The sequence below is a fragment of the Staurois parvus genome, unplaced genomic scaffold (assembly GCF_062004578.1).
Source record: "Staurois parvus isolate SC_StPar_1 unplaced genomic scaffold, SC_StPar_1.0 ptg000509l, whole genome shotgun sequence".
NCBI classification, from domain to species: Eukaryota; Metazoa; Chordata; class Amphibia; order Anura; family Ranidae; genus Staurois; species Staurois parvus.
Window position 1 is genome coordinate 1 of NW_028318305.1, and position 18,411 is coordinate 18,411.

An 18,411-nucleotide genomic window follows, 5' to 3' on the forward strand; every position below is an offset into this window, starting at 1 on the left:
TACATACACACATACAGGTGTACAGTAATTGGGGGATCTTCACATTACATTTGAAAACTTCTAGGAAGCTGCTGTGAGGAAATATTGGGGCTTCTGACCTCAGCTTCTGAAAATGCTAGGTCCCTGGCAATGTAGGGTAAAACTATAAGAAATTTAGATTTTACTCATGGCTGTGCCGTGTGTGGATTTCATGCCAGAGATATTGCAGCCAGATAACAATCATTTCTGGAAACCATTTAAAGTGGACCTTACCCATAGAATGAGCTTCCTCTCCTTTGTTTCCTCCTTCCTCCTCCTGAAAATTCTTTGGTGTTAAATCAGTTTATTGCTCCGTGCCACCTGGAACTTGTGAGCCTCTGTGTGGCAATCTGTTTGGACAAGCTGGAAAACTTCTGTTGATCAGCAGCCACCGATCAGAATATTTTGACAGTGTAGACTTCCTGGCAGGGATGTACAAATCATATCAGTGTTTTTACATTTAGCCCTGCTGCAAGCGAACAGCAAGGTTTACTCTTTTCTTCTTTTCCCCTTAACAGAAAAGACACCAGTTTAGTATGAAGATCTATATCCTCTGTAGCAACCGTGCATGTGCTGGAATCAGGGAAAATCATCCGAGTGCAAAGCTAGGTCACATAACTCCTTGCATGCCAGATTACAACACAGGCACTTTAATGTCTGGATTCAGACGCTCGGACATCGTGACAACAGCAGGGACACAGGCATGGGTCATCCCTGTCCCCAGTTGCCGAATAGGATACAGAACTTCTGAGTGGCTGTAGCACCCTGTGCCTGTGTTATAGTCCAGTATGTAACTTGTTAGGTGACTTCAGGTACCTCTTCTGCTTTAGCTCAGTGCTCGACTTGTTTTCCCTGATTCTGGCTCATACCTAGTCCAACACTCCACAGGTAGGGAGACAGGCAGGGAGGTGATTTAAAAAAAAAAAAAAAAAAAAAAAAATTATCATCAGGACAAGTAGATTGTCATGAGGGACAAGTAGATTGGGACCAGATTTAGTCCCTTGGAAAAAGGTTTTATTTTTTTTAAAAAAACTTCCACACCCCTGCAATCAACTATGGGTGGCAAGGCACCATCAAAAGATCTCTGGACGGGCACAAGTCATCATTGGCTCCTGCTGCTGTCAATCACATTCAATGGAGAGGGGGGCGGGGCCAAGACAGCTCCGTGTGTCAATAGTAGTTCATTGAAGACTACAAGTTAACAGCCGCCAAGGCTGTCGGGACTTGCAGTTCACAGAAGTCACATGAATGCATGGTGCTCTGGTGCTCTACACAGCTAGATACCTCCTAAACGGTTCACGTTTAGGAGATATCTAGGTGTACCTACAGGCAAGCCTTATTATAGACTATTCTGTAGGTACAAGTAAAAAAAAAATAAAATAATAATCTCTCTCTCTCTCTCTCTCTCGTTGCAAGAAAAAGTATGTGAACCCCTTGGGATTACGTGGAGTTTTGCATGAATTGGGCATAAAATGTGCTCTGAACGTCATCTAAGTCACAACAATAGAAGAACACAGTCTGCTGAACATAATACTACACAAACATTAGATGTTGCCATGGTTTAATTGCACATAACATGTAAACATTCACAGTGCAGGGAGGAAAAAGTATGTGAACCTTTGGACTTAATAACTGGTTGACCCTCCTTTGGCAGCAATAACCTCAACCAAACGTTTCCTGTAGTTGCAGATCAGACCTGCACAACGATCTGGAGTAATTATGGACCACTCCTCTTCACAAAACTGTTTCAGTGTAGCAATATTCTTGGGATGTCTGGTGTGAATCACTCTCTTAAGGTCATGCCACAGCATTTCAATCGGGTTGAGGTCAGGACTCTGACTGGGCCACTCCAGAAGGCGTATTCTGTGCTGTTGCAGCCATTGTTTTGTTGAATTACTTGTATGCTTTGGGTCATTGTCCTGTTGCATCACCCATCCTCTGCGGAGCTTCAGTTGGCGGACAGATGGTCGTACTTTTTCCTGCAAAATGTCTTGATAAACTCTGGAATTCATTTTTCCATCAATGTCAACAATCCGTCCAGGCCCTGAGGCAGCAAAGCAGCCCCAAACCATGATGCTCCCTCCGCCATGTTTTACAGTGGGGATGAGGTTTTGATGTTGGTGTGTTGTGCCTTTTTTTCTCCATACATAGTGTTGTGTGTTCTTCCCAAACAACTCAATCTTGGTTTCATCTGTCCACAGTATATTTTGCCACTAGTGCTGTGGAACATCCAGGTGCTCTTTTGCCAACTTCAAACGTGCTGCAATATTCTTTTTGGACAGCAATGGCTTCCTCCGTGGTGTCCTCCCATGTACTCCATTCTTGTTTAATGTTTTCCTTATTGTAGATGTGTCAACAAAAATGTTAGCATGTGCCAGAGATTTCTGTAGGTCTTTAGCTGACACTCTTGGATTCTTCTTTACCTCATGCAGCATTCTGCGCTGTGCTCTTGCAGTCATTTTTACAGGACGACCACGCCTAAGGAGAGTAGCAACAGTGCTAAACTTTCTCCATTTGTAGACAATCTGTCTTACCGTGGACACATGAACATCAAGGCTTTTGGAGATACTTTTGTAACCCTTTCCAGCTTCATGCAAGTCAACAATTCTTGATCGTAGGTCTTCTGAGAGCTCTTTTCTGCGAGGCATGGTTCACATCAGACAGTGCTTCTTGAAACCAGTAAACCCAAAACAGGTGTGTGTTTTTTAAGGGCAGGACAGCTGACCTAATATCCAAGTACCGCCCAGCACGCACACTCCGCTCCTCACAAGACCTCCTTCTCTCTAGTTCCCTGGTCTCCTCCTCCCATGCCCGCCTCCAGGACTTCTCCAGGGTGTCACCCATCCTCTGGAACTCCCTGCCCCAACCCATCAGATTATCACCTACTCTCCTCTCCTTTAGGCGCATCCTGAAAACACATCCAATATCATCACACTGATTGGAGTCAAGGTTGGCTCACTCCTGGCTCCAATTAGCTCTGGGAGAAGTCATTAAGCTAGGGCCTCACATACTTTTTCCTCCCTGCACTGTGAATGTTTACATGTTATGTGCAATTAAACCATGGCAACATCTAATGTTTGTGTAGTATTATGTTCAGCAGACTGTGTTCTTCTATTGTTGTGACTTAGATGACGTTCAGAGCACATTTTATGCCCAATTCATGCAAAACTCCACGTAATCCCAAGGGGTTCACATACTTTTTCTTGCAACTGTGTGTGTGTGTGTATGTATGTATGTATGTATGTATGTATGTATGTATGTATGTATGTATGTATATATATATATGTGTATATATATATATATATATATATATATATATATATATATATATATATATATATATATATATATATATATATATATATATATATATATATATATATATCTACCTACCTATCTATATCAGACTTTACTACCACTAACTGAACTTGAGAAGTTCTGCAAAAGATGAGAGCAAATATTGCAAAGTCTAGTGACTCTGTTTTTGACTTTTTTCTTACATGTTGCTGTTATCTTTCACTTGAATGATATACGTTGCACTGAGTAAATATAGCTGGATAAAACAAAAACCCAGTCTTCGTGTCAGGCTGCAAAGCAAAAAATGTGATTTTAAAAGGGGGGTGGTCTTTCGCCGATATGAAAATAGGCATAGACACAGGTGGCAAAAATAGCTCCAACACCCTCCAGTGGTTCTCAGCCTCACCGGAGAACCCATCCAACGATCCCAGCGCTGGGCATAGAGATCAGCGAAGAAAAGATGGCATCCACTCATCTATGCCCTTGGAAGGACGGAATGACGTCATTGCGTCACTTCCGGTTCCATGTAAACAAGACCTGTTTTTTTTTTTTTTTTTAACCGCTTTACCGCCACCCTATAGCAGAAATACTGCTACAGGGCGGTAGGGGTGCGCAAAATCAGGTACATATACATACATACATATACATATACATATATATATATATATATATATATACACACACACACACACACACACACACACACACACACGTGATGTGGGCATGATTTGATGCTTGAGCCACATGACAGCACACTGCTAGAGCTCCAGGGAGAGATCAACTCTACAGCCATTTTAGCAGTACACAGCAGGGCGATCATGGGCAGGATTGTTAAGCCCACTTCACACAATCGCCCACATCGCTCACAAATCGGGGTCATCGGCACGCCAAATCCAGGATCTTTTCCACAATAGAGGCACACAGAGGAGCGGCCCTCTTGGGGTTAGATGGCGCCTATACATCACGAGGAAGTTCACAGCGAGGAGTCCCTGCCAGCTTCTGAGAATATGGTAGGAGAACACTTGCTCGGATCCCCCACTCAAATACTCTGAGATGACACAGATCACTGCAGATCTTAAGAGATAGTTTACATCTACAAGGAAAGGAATATCTCCCATATCTCTCTAAGCAATTAACAACATTGCAGAAGGCTGTAGCTTACAGGAACAGGGCAAAATCTAGGCTGGAAAAAGTTTCTGAAACACATGCCACACACCTGATTAATGTGAATCGCCACCTTGAAGATTCAGATAACAAAAGGGAGACGGAATAACATCGAAGTGAGAGGCTTCCCTGAATCTGTGTCTGCTGAACAACTCCTGTAGGCCTTACAATCAATCTTTAATAATCTTTTAGAGAGACCTACGGACACTGTCATTGATTTTGAGAGAGCACACAGAGCCCTTTGGCCAAGGGAGGCGGAAGGCTCCCCCCCAGGGACATTAGTTGCTGTATTGCCGATTTTCTATTGAAGGAAGAAATCCTCAATAAAGCCAGAGAAAATAGTCTCATTACTTTTAACGGTGATGAACTTGCATTCTCAGGACCTTTCCCCTATTACTTTGAAAAACAAAAGAGCACTACGCCCTCTACTGGCCGTCATGCAGGAGAAGGGGATTCCTTATAGATGGCGGTTTCCTTTTGCTTTGCAAGCTACCCAGAATGGTAAACACTGTTGAGACTACATGCAGATATCTGGGGTTTCTGTAATGACCTCCAACTTCCGTATGTGGATTTACCAGAATGGTATGATGAATTTCGACTTCTATCAGCAGTTCCCACCATTGAAGCTATGCCTCTGCAAACCCCATCTAAAACACAGTACAGGAAAACCAGGTACCAGAAACAGGCTGGTCCGGGTTCAAGCTTGTCCTCACCGAAATCAAAGCTAGAGAGGATTTAGATGATACCTGACTGATAGGTTGATTTTGTCTTTCCTCTGCTTTTACAGTCCTTATTGCTCTTTTCAGTCCATGGTTATTTCTGGCTGGAGAGAGCATTGGGAGTGAGCATATCCAGGGGGCTCTTTCCTGTGGCTAACCACAGGGGTGTGGAAATTTTTGAAAAAACTACTTGTCCAGGGACTAAATTGGTGTCCCAATCTACTTGTCCCTCATGACAATCTACTTGTCCTGATAAAAAAAAAAAAAAAAAAAACCCAACAACATACATTTTACCAAAACCGTATTTAAATCTGCCTTAAGTAATGTCTGTGGCTTTTATAAACAAAACAAAAAAGGGCCTTGCAGTGTAATGAGCATCAATTGGCTGCTCGTCAGGAAGGGGAATGTCAGACGTATCCTTTATACATTTCACTGCCAGAGCTGTTTTTGCATTATTTGCATACGTTTAGGCCTGAAGATAACACAAACCCCCAATACATGATATATTTTCTGAAATCAGAGATCCTAGAGAATAAAATAGCGGTAGATCCAATATTTTATGCCACACGATATCGCAAAATATCAGTAAAAAAAAATACACTTAAAAGTTAATTGTAGGGCACAAAAAGCAATAAAATTATCAAATTTTTTTGTAAAATAGATAAATAGATATCCAACATGTCAAACCTTAAATTTGCATGCACTTGTGAAATGGCGACAAACTTTAGTAACCCTATATTTTCTATAGGCGACACTTTTAAAGCCCCTTATAGGTTATCAGTATAGTGTACGGAGGTCTGGTGCTAGAATTATTGCTCTCATTCTTGCGTGCGCGGCGATATGTAACGTGTATCGCAATCAACGTTTTCATGTTTAGTGTAGGCGCCGAGCATGTGCTTTTACGTTTGTGCGTGCTTACATATGTGGGGGTGGGGGGCCTTGAAAAATTTGGAGGTGTTATATGCTTGGGTGCAACATCCATTAAAAAAAAAAAAAAAAAAAAAAAAAAAAAAAAAAAAAAAATTTATATATATATATATATATATATATATATATATATATATATATATATATATATATATATATATATATATATATATATACACACATATATACACACACACACACACACACATACATACACATACACACATATACATACACACACACACACACACAGTCAGGTCCATAAATATTGGGACATCGACACAATTCTAACATTTTTGGCTCTATACACCACCACAATGGATTAGAAATGAAAGAAACAAGATGTGCTTTAACTGCAGACTGTCAGCTTTAATTTGAGGGTATTTACATCCAAATCAGGTGAACGGTGTAGGAATTACAACAGTTTGCATATGTGCCTCCCACTTGTTAAGGGACCAAAACTAATGGGACAGAATAATAATCATAAATCAAACTTTCACTTTTTAATACTTGGTTGCAAATGCTTTGCAGTCAATTACAGCCTGAAGTCTGGAACGCATAGACATCACCAGATGCTGTGTTTCATCCCTGGTGATGCTCTGCCAGGCCTCTACTGCAACTGTCTTCAGTTCCTGCTTGTTCTTGGGGCATTTTCCCTTCAGTTTTGTCTTCAGCAAGTGAAATGCATGCTCAATCGGATTCAGGTCAGGTGATTGACTTGGCCATTGCATAACATTCCACTTCTTTCCCTTAAAAAACTTTTTGGTTGCTTTTGCAGTATGCTTTGGGTCATTGTCCATCTGCACTGTGAAGCGGCGTCCAATGAGTTCTGAAGCATTTGGCTGAATATGAGCAGATAATATTGCCCGAAACACTTCAGAATTCATCCTGCTGCTTTTGTCAGCAGTCACATCATCAATAAATACAAGAGAACAAGTTCCATTGGCAGCCATGCATGCCCACGCCATGACACTACCACCACCATGCTTCACTGATGAGGTGGTATGCTTAGGATCATGAGCAGTTCCTTTCCTTCTCCATACTCTTCTCTTTCCATCACTCTGGTACAAGTTGATCTTGGTCTCATCTGTCCATAGGATGTTGTTCCAGAACTGTGAAGGCTTTTTTAGATGTCGTTTGGCAAACTCTAATCTGGCCTTCCAGTTTTTGAGGCTCACCAATGGTTTACATCTTGTGGTGAACCCTCTGTATTCACTCTGGTGAAGTCTTCCTTTGATTGTTGACTTTGACACACGTACACCTACCTCCTGGAGAGTGTTCATGATCTGGCCAACTGTTGTGAATGGTGTTTTCTTCACCAGGGAAAGAATTCTTCGGTCATCCACCACAGTTGTTTTCCGTGGTCTTCCGGGTCTTTTGGTGTTGCTGAGCTCAACAGTGCGTTCCTTCTTTTTAAGAATGTTCCGAACAGTTGTTTTGGCCACGCCTAATGTTTTTGCTATCTCTCTGATGGGTTTGTTTTGTTTTTTCAGCCTAATGATGGCTTGCTTCACTGATCGTGACAATTCTTTGGATCTCATCTTGAGAGTTGACAGCAACAGATTCCAAATGCAAATAGCACACTTGAAATGAACTCTGGACCTTTTATCTGCTCATTGTAATTGGGATAATGAGGGAATAACACACACCTGGCCATGGAACAGCTGAGAAGCCAATTGTCCCATTACTTTTGGTCCCTTAACAAGTGGGAGGCACATATGCATATTCCTACACCGTTCACCTGATTTGGATGTAAATACCCTCAAGTTAAAGCTGACAGTCTGCAGTTAAAGCATATCTTGCTCTTTTAATTTCAAATCCATTGTGGTGGTGTATAGAGCCAAAAATGTTAGAATTGTGTTCATGTCCCAATATTTATGGACCTGACTGTGTGTATATTATATATATATATATATATAATAAAATCACATATGGGACTAAAAGTCCCCATTGTGAAGATTTTTGGTGACTAATTTTCTTTTTGGAGACATCCAGGGTCCCTGCATGTCTCCCCTGTACTACACAATGTAACGCGGTGCACATTGCATCGCATTACATTACATTCTTTCCCGGCCTCAATGACCGGGATTCTGTCGAACGGGGACCCAGAAGTGACGTCACATAACCTCCGGGTCAGGAGAAGTGGAGGGGAGGTGTCCGCTCTCCTCTTCCCTCCCCTATACCACATCCCGCTGCACCCACCAAACCAGGCTCGGGCCCGCAGATGGGCAAGTGGAGCCCGGGACATATATAGCGCAGGAGAGACTGACACTGTGGGCTTCTCCATCCACCCAGCAGATGGGCAAGCGGAGCCCGGGAAACCTCACGCCCGAGGTGCAGAGAGGCTGGCACTGTGTTAAAGCAATCGGCAGCAGCGCTGCTGCCAATTGCTTCACCCGACAGGTGAGCCCGCTGCTTGCCCAGCAGGGCTAAAAGCAAAAAAAAAAAAAACACAAACTACCTGCCAAGTGCCCAGAACTACATGACCCGGGCGTCAGGCGATAGGAATTGCACATCCCTGCTTTTATTACCTTTGCCGTTTCTACGGTAGGCTTTATCATAGGCATTATCTTTCATTTTTGAAAAGACGGCTCTGCAGGTTTAATAGCTCCTCCCATTAGCCCTGCAACTTGACAGAGTAACACTTTGCGTTCGATACCATAACATCTAGTATTCCTGCCTACTTCTGCTGATGCTTATGTAACCTTACGATACAGTATTTTTCCCTGTACCATTCACTACTTGCCTCTACCGGTTTGCAGTATCAAACTTAGCGATAACCTAGATTTTCTTTACACACACGTTTATTTTGAACAGATCCGCTCACGCATTATTTGTGACTTCTTATATTCTCTCCTTGTTTCACCAGAAATGACTTACTCAAATCTAGGGGAAAAGCCCCTGATCATGTCTCATAATGTTAGGAGTTTAAATGTTCCTGAGAAGCGTTCTCAATTGTTACGCAAGCTAGATAAAGCCAGGCCTTCTATAGTGGTCCTGCAGGAAACGCATTTTAAATCTGGACAGATTCCGAAATTGTCGAGCAAATACCACTTCACTGTCTTAGCCAAAACCAAATGGGTTACCACACTGATCAGTAAGGAGGCACAGATTTTGATTACAGATCAAAGTGACCCGGAGGGTAGATACGTCATTTAAAAGGGCTCATGGGCAGGTACACCGATCACCTTGGCCGATGTCTATTTCCCCGACTCAGTTTACATCTCATTTTGTCAACATACTGTGGACAAGCTCAAGGGGTTTGCAGCTGGCCGTTTGATCTTAGGGTGTAATTTTAATATAAAACACTTAACAGGGCTGTTGACACGTCTAATGGGACAACCTGTATGGCATATAAAAATCTTAAATAGGTTAAGCTACTTCTGAGATCTCTACTACTGATTGACACTTGAAGATCACAACCCCACTGGCCGTGATTACACGTGCTATTCCCCACCACACAACCAATAAGCCAGGATTGATTACCTTTTTATTTCTCAAAGAGACCTCCCTCTGTTGACTGATGGTAAGATTCGGATACAATGCTTTTCAGATCTTGCCCCATTATCGCTTAGTTGGACTCTCCCGAGTAAGACAGCTAAGACATAACTGGATACTTAACCCGGCTTTGTTGACAAATGTTTAAACGTACTGGTAAAGTCGGTCCAGATTTCAACAATACTTTGATCTCAATAAGGGTACGGAACCTCTCCTATAAGCATGTGGGAGGCACACAAATATGTTGTTCGCGTAGTGTTTATTAAGTGGGGTGCCAGACAGAACAGGGAGCAGTCTAGGAGAACTTTCCGCAAACAGCAAAACTTGAATCTCAGCACAAGCCATCACTGGACAATTCCATGGCGGTCAAACTTCAGAAGGCACGGTTGGAACTACAGGCCATACTAGACACTAACTATAAGTGATCCCTATTTTTTTTTTAAAAAAACGGGTCTACTATGAGGGAGAAAATAAAAGTGGGCGTTTCTTGGCTAGGGCCTTGCGAGGGGCAAACTAAATGAAAATATTCACGGAGTCAGGAACTCGAAAGGTACCTTGGAACATGACAGTAAAGTGATTGCCTCCTTATTTCATCAATATTACACCACCTTGTATAACCTGCCCCCCACTCACACCCCAAAGAGCTTAAGGTAGAGAAGTTTGATGTAATCAATGATTTTCTTAGGAAAAAGTAAAATTCCCTCCCTGAAACGTTCAGTTGTCAAATTACTAGAATACCCTAATGGGGAGTTAGAGTTGGCTAGTACTATTAAAAGTCGAGTGAAAAGCCCAGGTCCAGATGGACCGACGTCAAAATGTTATAAGACCTTTAGCTCCCTACGCCTATGCTGCAGACACTTAACTCTTTGAGCACGCCACAGCCTATACCCTCCTCTTTTTCTCTTGCACATAATCACTGTCATCCCCAAAAAGGATAAAGACCCTGCCGAATGTCCAAGCTACCGACCTATTTCCCTAGTTAACCTCGATATAAAGCTGCTCACGAAAATAATGGCCAACCAGCTTAGACCTGATCTATCTGATACCATTGGACTGGAACAAGTCTGTTTTATGCCAGCAAGGGAAGCAAATGACAATATTGTCAATACCCTTAACTTAATCCATAGGGCGAAGGTTGAGGGCTTCGAGGGCCCTCTCCTCTCTACCAATGTGGAGAAGGCCTTCGATCGCGTATCTTGGGATTTTATGTTCGCTACGTGTGCTACTGCGGCATATGCAGATGACCTGTTTTTCATATCTCAACCTCATATTTCTATACCCAACCTTTTTTATGGGGGGGTGAGCAAAACCTTGGACAGAGGGGTGGCGGTGGACGTAGTATACTTGGATTTTGCAAAAGCGTTTGACACAGTTCCCCACACACAGCTAATGTGTAAGGTAAAGTCTACGGGCTTGGAAAAATCCATATGTAAATGGATAGAAAACTGGCTAAAAGATTGTATTCAGAAAGTAGTGGTTAATAATTCATACTCTGAATGGTCTGGGGTCATCAGTGGTGTACCCCAGGGTTCAGTGTTCGGACCCTTACTTTTTAATATATTTATAAACGATATAGGATCTGAGATTAAAAATCCCATTTCAGTCTTTGCAGATGAAACCAAGATATGCAGTGGAATAACATTCTTACAAGATGTCTTCAACTTACAAGCTGTCCTCAATGCATTGTTTAACTGGGCAACTGTGTCAAATGAGGTTTAATGTTGATAAATGTAAGGTTATGCACTTGGGGGCTAAGAATATGCATGCATCATACATACATACTAGGGATGGTACAACTGGGGGAATGAATGGTGGAGAAGGATCTGGGAATTCTGGCAGATCATAAGCTTAATAATGGCATGCAATACCAAGCTGTGGTTTCTAAAGCGAGCAAAATCCTCTCTTGTATTAATAGAGGTATAGACTCCAGAGAGAGAGAGAGATATCATATTACTCCTGTACAAATCATTAGTAAGACCTCATCTTGAATATGCAGTTCAGTTTTGGTCATCAATTCACAAGGAGAACATTGGGGAACTTGAGAAAGTACAGAGAAGGACAACTAAACTGATACGAGGCATGGAGGAGATCAGCTATGAGGAAAGATTAGAGGAACTGAATTTATTCTCTCTTGAGAAGAGGAGATTAAGGGGGGATATGATCAACATGTATAAATACATCAGTGGTTCATATAGTGAACTCGGTGTAGAGTTGTTCACCCTGAGGTCAACTCAGAGGACAAGGGGGCACTCTAAGTTTGGAAGAAAAAAGAAAAGAAACCTTCTGAGCCTATTCAACCAATACCATTGGTTGCTTCAGTTTATTGTGGAACAGACAAACCTTTTCATTATTAACCAGGGGCGGACTGACCATTTGGAAACTCGGGCACTGCCCGAGGGCCCGGGGTCAGTAGGGGGCCCCATGAGACCTGGTACCTTTTTCATAGGCTTTTTGAGTTTGGGCAAGGACACAGGGGCCCCATGATCCCCTATTGCCCAGGGGCCCCATGAGTTGTCGGTCTGCCTCTGTTACTAACAACCCCAGTTCATCCTAAGCCCGTCCATTTGAATGGAGACCTCTTACATTGGAGGAATAGAAGTTATTTTTGGGCCTCATCCTTAAAATGGGGTTTACAAAAAAAAACCCAAAAAAACAAATGAGGGACATGCTTACTGGTCCACCACCCAATCCACCACATGCCCATTTATTCTGCTGTAATGCCCAGGTTACTCTATGAGATCACGCGATTCCTTCATTTCAGTGACAATACCCAGTACCCTCCCCGAGATCATCTCAATTATGACAAATTATACAAAATTTGTCCACTTCTTAATTTTTTTCTCTCAAAGATTGGCTGAACTTTATGTCCCTGATAAAATCGTGTGTAGATGAATCCCTTGTCCACTTCACTGGCCGGCTAGGAATCAAGCAATATATTCCAAGTAAAAGGGCCAGATATAGAATAAAGCTCTGCAAGCTTTGTGAAAGAGCAACTGGATATTTGTATATGTTCTGTGTATAAGGCAAAGATTCCCAGCTCCAGCCCAGAGTGCCCAACCTACATTGGAACAACTGTCTGGGACATGGCTTATCCACTTTTCAAAAAAGTTGATCACATTTATCTGGACAATTTCTATAAAAGTCTGCCCCTTTTCCGACACCTGTACTGTGAGAAAACTTTGGCTTGCGGTACCTCCCGAAAAAACAGGAAGTGTTTCCCACAAGCTCTATTGAACACCAAGTTACAAAGGGGGGAATCAGCATGCCTAAGAAACGACAAAGTTCTGGCCCTGAAGTGGAAGAACAAGAGATGTTTACATCCTGTCCAACATCCACAAGGACACCTCGGTGGAAATTAGTGGAAGATACGGTCCCATTCAAATGCCTGCAGCCATTCAAGATTATAATCTCTACATGGGGGGGGGGGGGGGTGGATTTCAACGATCAGATGTTGCAGCCCTATTTAGCAACAAGACCAGTATTTAGCAACAAGACAAGTCCCATTTCTGGTATAAAAAAAGTTGCAATCTATCTTATTCATTTGGCGATTTATAATGCGTATCTCACATACACCAAATCCACAGAAAGTCCCACCGCCTTCCTCAAATTTATAGAAGAAATCGTCACGTCCCTTATCTACCAGCAAGGATCTCCCCTAGAAAGCTTTCATTTTGATTCTGTGAGCAAAGTTCATGAGCACTACTTCCCTGGGAGCATTCTACCAACAGAAACTGGCTGTAGACTCCAAAAAAAGATGTCAGGTATGCAGCAGAGGAGGAGTTAGAAGAGACAAGTTTTCATTGTCCCCAGTGTCCAACCCAACCAGGTCTGTGCATCAGAGACTGCTTTCGGATGTCACTAAAATATTTCCCATATTTCTAACAGCCTACCATTTCCCCATTTTTCAATATCTCTGCTGATCATTTGCCTGCTGCCTCAACCAACCATGCCCCTTCCTTCTACCTTAAAGCGGAGTTCCACCTGGGAAAAAAACAAAAAAAAACAAAAACACACACCGGTCCCGCGGTGTCCTCACCACCGCTGGTTTCACCAGCCATCTTCTCTCCCTGGAGCTGCCATCTTCAGTGTGGGCACCCGGTTGTGACAGCGTGCCCACTGCGCATGCGTGAGAAGCGCTGCGCTTTGTGAATAGCCCCATAGTATTCTAGGACCTGTCACGTGTCTCAGAAAACTACGGGAAGGGAAGGGGGGAGCAGAACTAAGAGCGGGTACCTGTCAAATTAGAGTATCCCCCCTCCCCCAAGGTGCCAATCCTTAATGGGGAGCAGGGGACAAAGGCTTAAAGCGAAACCTCCCATTTTGGGTGGAGCTCCGCTTTAACTGACCCTGGCCTGTTTATCGACTATGCTTCTGCCTGCCATCTGGATTATCAACCACGTTTATGCCTTCTTGCTGGACTGACCTCGGACTGTTAAATTGACTATGTTTTTCACCTGCCGCTTGGATTGATCTATTGCCCTGCTACTGTAGCAGTGGCATTCAAGATAACACAGGTGTTTCACATATGTAAGGGGCTTCAGAGTAGAGTTCTTAGTAGAGAAACAGTTTTTGGTTTTCTCCGGGATTTACAAAACCCAGAACAGGGTCTGTTTGTACAGAGGTTTCAAAGAGATTGGGTGGGGCAAAGCCACTACCCCCTGCTCCCCCACTCCTATTTGACCGAGGCCCTAAGCCTGATGTTCCCGTCTGTTGCCCGGACAAATACTTTGGCTGTGCTGGCCATATCTCTGCCTACTGCCTGTACTGGCCCAGGGACCTTTTATGGGCCATGTTCCTGCTTGCTGCCTTAACCAATACTTTGGCTGTGCTGACCATATTATTATTACATCGAGTTTATATAGTGCCAAAGGGTTTGCTCAGCACTGTACAATAGAGGGGGGGACAATACATGAAACAGTAAAACAACAACCAGCACACGAGGGGTTAAAGGGCCCTACTCTTTCGAGCTTACAATCTAGGAGATATCCCGGCCTGTACTGACCCAGGACTTTTTATGGACCTTGTTTCTACCTGCTGCCTGGATGTCAGCCTGCTGCCTGTACTGATTTGTACCAATGCTCTCCTCAAACCAAAAGGTAATGTTTTCTATACAGCGTTTTGTTGATTTTTGCATTACACTTTTGATATTGAAAAGGTCTTACACATGTGGTATCCCCATATTCAAGAAGAGTAGGAGAACGTATTTTTGGGTGTAATTATTAGTATGTCCATGCTGTTTTTTAAAAATATCTTGTAGGTTGACAACCTTGTGTTAAAAAAATTTTCATTTTCTTTCCACATTTTCCAAAAACTTGTGGAAAAAAATTAAATGTTCAAAAGACTCATGAAAGCCTTTTAGAAAATACATTGTGATGTTTGCTTTCCAAAATGGGGTCATTTTATGAGTGTTTCCAATTTCCTGTTCCAGGGCCTTCAAAAACGTGATAGGTTGTCAGAAAAATAGATGTGTCATTTTTGCCCCTAGAACAGCCAAAAGGTGCTACTTAGATGTTGGGCCTCTCTATATGGCCAGGCTTTGCAAAGGTCCCACAAATGTGGTATCGCCATAATCAGGAGAGGTAGCAGAATGTATTTTGGGGTGTAATTGTTGGTATGTACATGCTATGTGTGAGAAATCTCATAAATGGGCAACTTTGTGTTAAAAATAAATATGTTTTCATTTTCTTTTCACATTTTCTTAAAAAAAAAAAAATATCACATGTTCAAAAGACTGATTATGCCTCACAAAAAATACGTTGCAGTGTTTGCTTTTCCAAAATGGGGTCATTTTGTGGGTGTTTGCACTGTCCTAGCGCCCCAGTGCCTTCAAAAATGTGATAGGTTGTCAGAAAATGAGAAATTTTTGCTCCTAGAACGACTAAAGGTGCTACTTGGATGTTCGGGCTCTCTATGTGGCCAGGCTGTGGGAAGGTCTCACACTTATGGTAGCCCCATACTCAGGAGGAGTAGCAGAATGTATTTTGGGGTGTAATTTTTGGTATGTACATGCTATATGTTGGAAATAATTTATAAATGGACAACTTTGTGTAAGAAAATTAAAAAAAAAAGAAAAATTTCATTTGTGGCTAGGCTAGACATTTGGTGTCCCCATACTCAGGAGTAGCAGAATGTTTTTTTGGAGTGTAGTTGCAAGTATGCATATGCCATGTGAGAAAAATAACCTGTTACGATGACAATTTTGGGAAACAAAAAAAAAAGAAAAAAGAAAAAGGGAAAAGAAAACGAGCGTGCACAATTGTAAAGCATGACATGTTGGGTATCAATTTACTCGGCATAACATCATCTTGGCATAAGATGGAGTATATATTGTGTTTTGGGTTGTTTTAGATTTATTAAAGTGTATTTTTTTCCAAAAAAATGCATTTGAAAAATACTGTCCATTTCGGTTTTCGCCAAGTGCATCCTGATTTTTCAGTTTCAGCACCAGAATTTTCATTTCGGTGCACCACTTTTCTCTTCTATAACCACTGTACAGAATATAGTCCGAACACACTTCCTTCCTAGAGTGAAAACACTGCTCCTTCTAGATTCAGTTCAGTTCTCACTATAGAACAGGATGTTCCTGTCAGGATCACCAGATAAAAATAAGTAATGTGAAAAATAAAACAAAAATTCCCACCACATCTAAGGGAAGGCAGTCTGCAATAAGTTCAATGTTTCTATTAAATTTGGATAAACTTTAAAGCCCAACTCTAACCCCACACTGCATGGGTTAACTGGCTGATTCTGTCTAGGATACTAGAAAATAATTTTTACTTACCTGATCCTCCACGCCCCCAACAACTGTGCTCCCCCTATGCTCTGGTAGTGGATTGTCACTCTGTGTCTTCAGGGGTATAGTCCCTTAGACTGCGGGTGCGCAGGGGAGAAGAGGCTGCAGATGCTGGTCCAGGAATGCAAGGAGCCTGGGGTAGCAGAGTATCAGGCAAATAAAATTGCTTTACTCAGTCCCCCTAGATTGGGGGTCTGCAACTCAAAGATCACGGTCTGGACTAGCTGACTCGCCATCCCAGAGCATCAGAGTGCAATGCAGAGGGACTACTTGTAAAATGGAGCTGCAGTAAGAAGCAAGCGCCACAAAAGAAGATGCCTCCTCTGTAGTCCTGGCTCCTGTCCCATGCAGAGTGATAGCAACTTCCCTCCACCTCTTTTCCTGGTCTCAAGACTGGTGACAGCAGCAGGAAAACCAGAGCTAGACTTACCGGTAACTCCTTTTCTACGAATCTTCCAGGACAGCCCCCTTGAGACGTAGAGCTCCTCCCTCTGGGTCAGGAAACACACCATTCCCCCACGCCTTTAAAAGGCGGACCTCCAGGCCTCCAACTCGGTTTTTAATCGAGAACTAGCTGAAGACACTGAAAGACACAATTATACACAACTATTTCTTTATCCTTTCAACCTTAAATATTTTGGTTGACATTAGAAGGGTGGGAACTACCGGCTGTCCTGGAAGACTCGTAGAAAAGGAGTTACCGGTACATCTAACTCTGGGTTTTCTCCTTACGTCTTCCAGGACAGCCCCCTTGAGACGATAATCAAGAACTTACCCCCTTAGGGTGGGCCCACTGCCTGGAGGACCTTACGTCTGAATGCCTGCTCTTTATCAGACAGTATGTCCAGGCGGTAATGCTTCACAAAGGTAGAGAATTTCGACCAAGTGGCTGCCTTACAGATCTCCTCCGGCGAAGCCCCGGCCCTCTCTGCCCAGGAAGCCACTAACGACCTAGTTGAGTGAGCTTTAACAAAAGGAGGTGGAATACCTAAAACCTTGTAGGACTCCCCTATTGCCAGACTAATCCACCTGCTTATCGTGGCCTTAGATGCTGAAAAACCCCTTTTCTGCCCTGAAAACAAAACAAAAAGGGAATCTGACTTCCTAAATTCCCGGGACCTGTCTAAATAAATCATAAGACTCCTCCTCACATCCAAAAACTCTAGCTTTTCCTCCTCTTTACCTTCAGAGGAAGAACAAAAGGTCGGTAGAACTATATCCTGTGACCTGTGAAAACTGGAGGATACTTTAGGAAGAAAACCTGGATCCGTCCTAAGCACCACCCTGTCCCTAAGAATGGTCAGGTAAGGCTCCCTAATAGAAAGTGCTTGTAGTTCACTCACCCTACAGGCTGTCGTGATGGCTACCAAAAATACCATCTTTAAGGTTAACAACCTAATAGTTGCCTCTTCCATAGGCTCAAAAGGTTCCCGGACCAAGGCCTTTAGAACCAAGGACAGACCCAAACCGGACAGGACCTAACTCTAGTAGGCCTAGACCTGGAAAGAGATCTGAAGAAATCTACTACGAAAGGATTTTGTTGCAAAGAGACCTGTAAAAAAAATACTTAAAGCTGAAGCCTGTACCTTCAAGGTGCTGATCAAGAGGCCCCTATCCGCACCCTCGTGAAAAAAATCCGAAATCGTCGGGATGTCCAGAGGCCCTGGTCGGTCTTAAGACCACGAGGTAAACCTTTTCCAGACCTTAGAATAAATGGCTCTGGTTACTGGTTTACGACAGTTCACCAAAGTCTTTACCACTGAATCTGAGAACCCCCTGGCCTTGAGGATCTGCTCCTCAAAAACCAAGCTGTCAACCGCAAGGTCTTGACCCACGGATGCAGAAGAGGACCCTGCGCAATCAGATCCCCCCTCTCCGGTAAAGGAAACGGGCAAGCTGAAGCAAGCCTGTTCAGCAGGGAGAACCAGGGCCTCTTTGGCCAGAAGGGTGCGATTAAGATCAAATCCGACCTTTCCTTCACAAATTTTTGCAGGA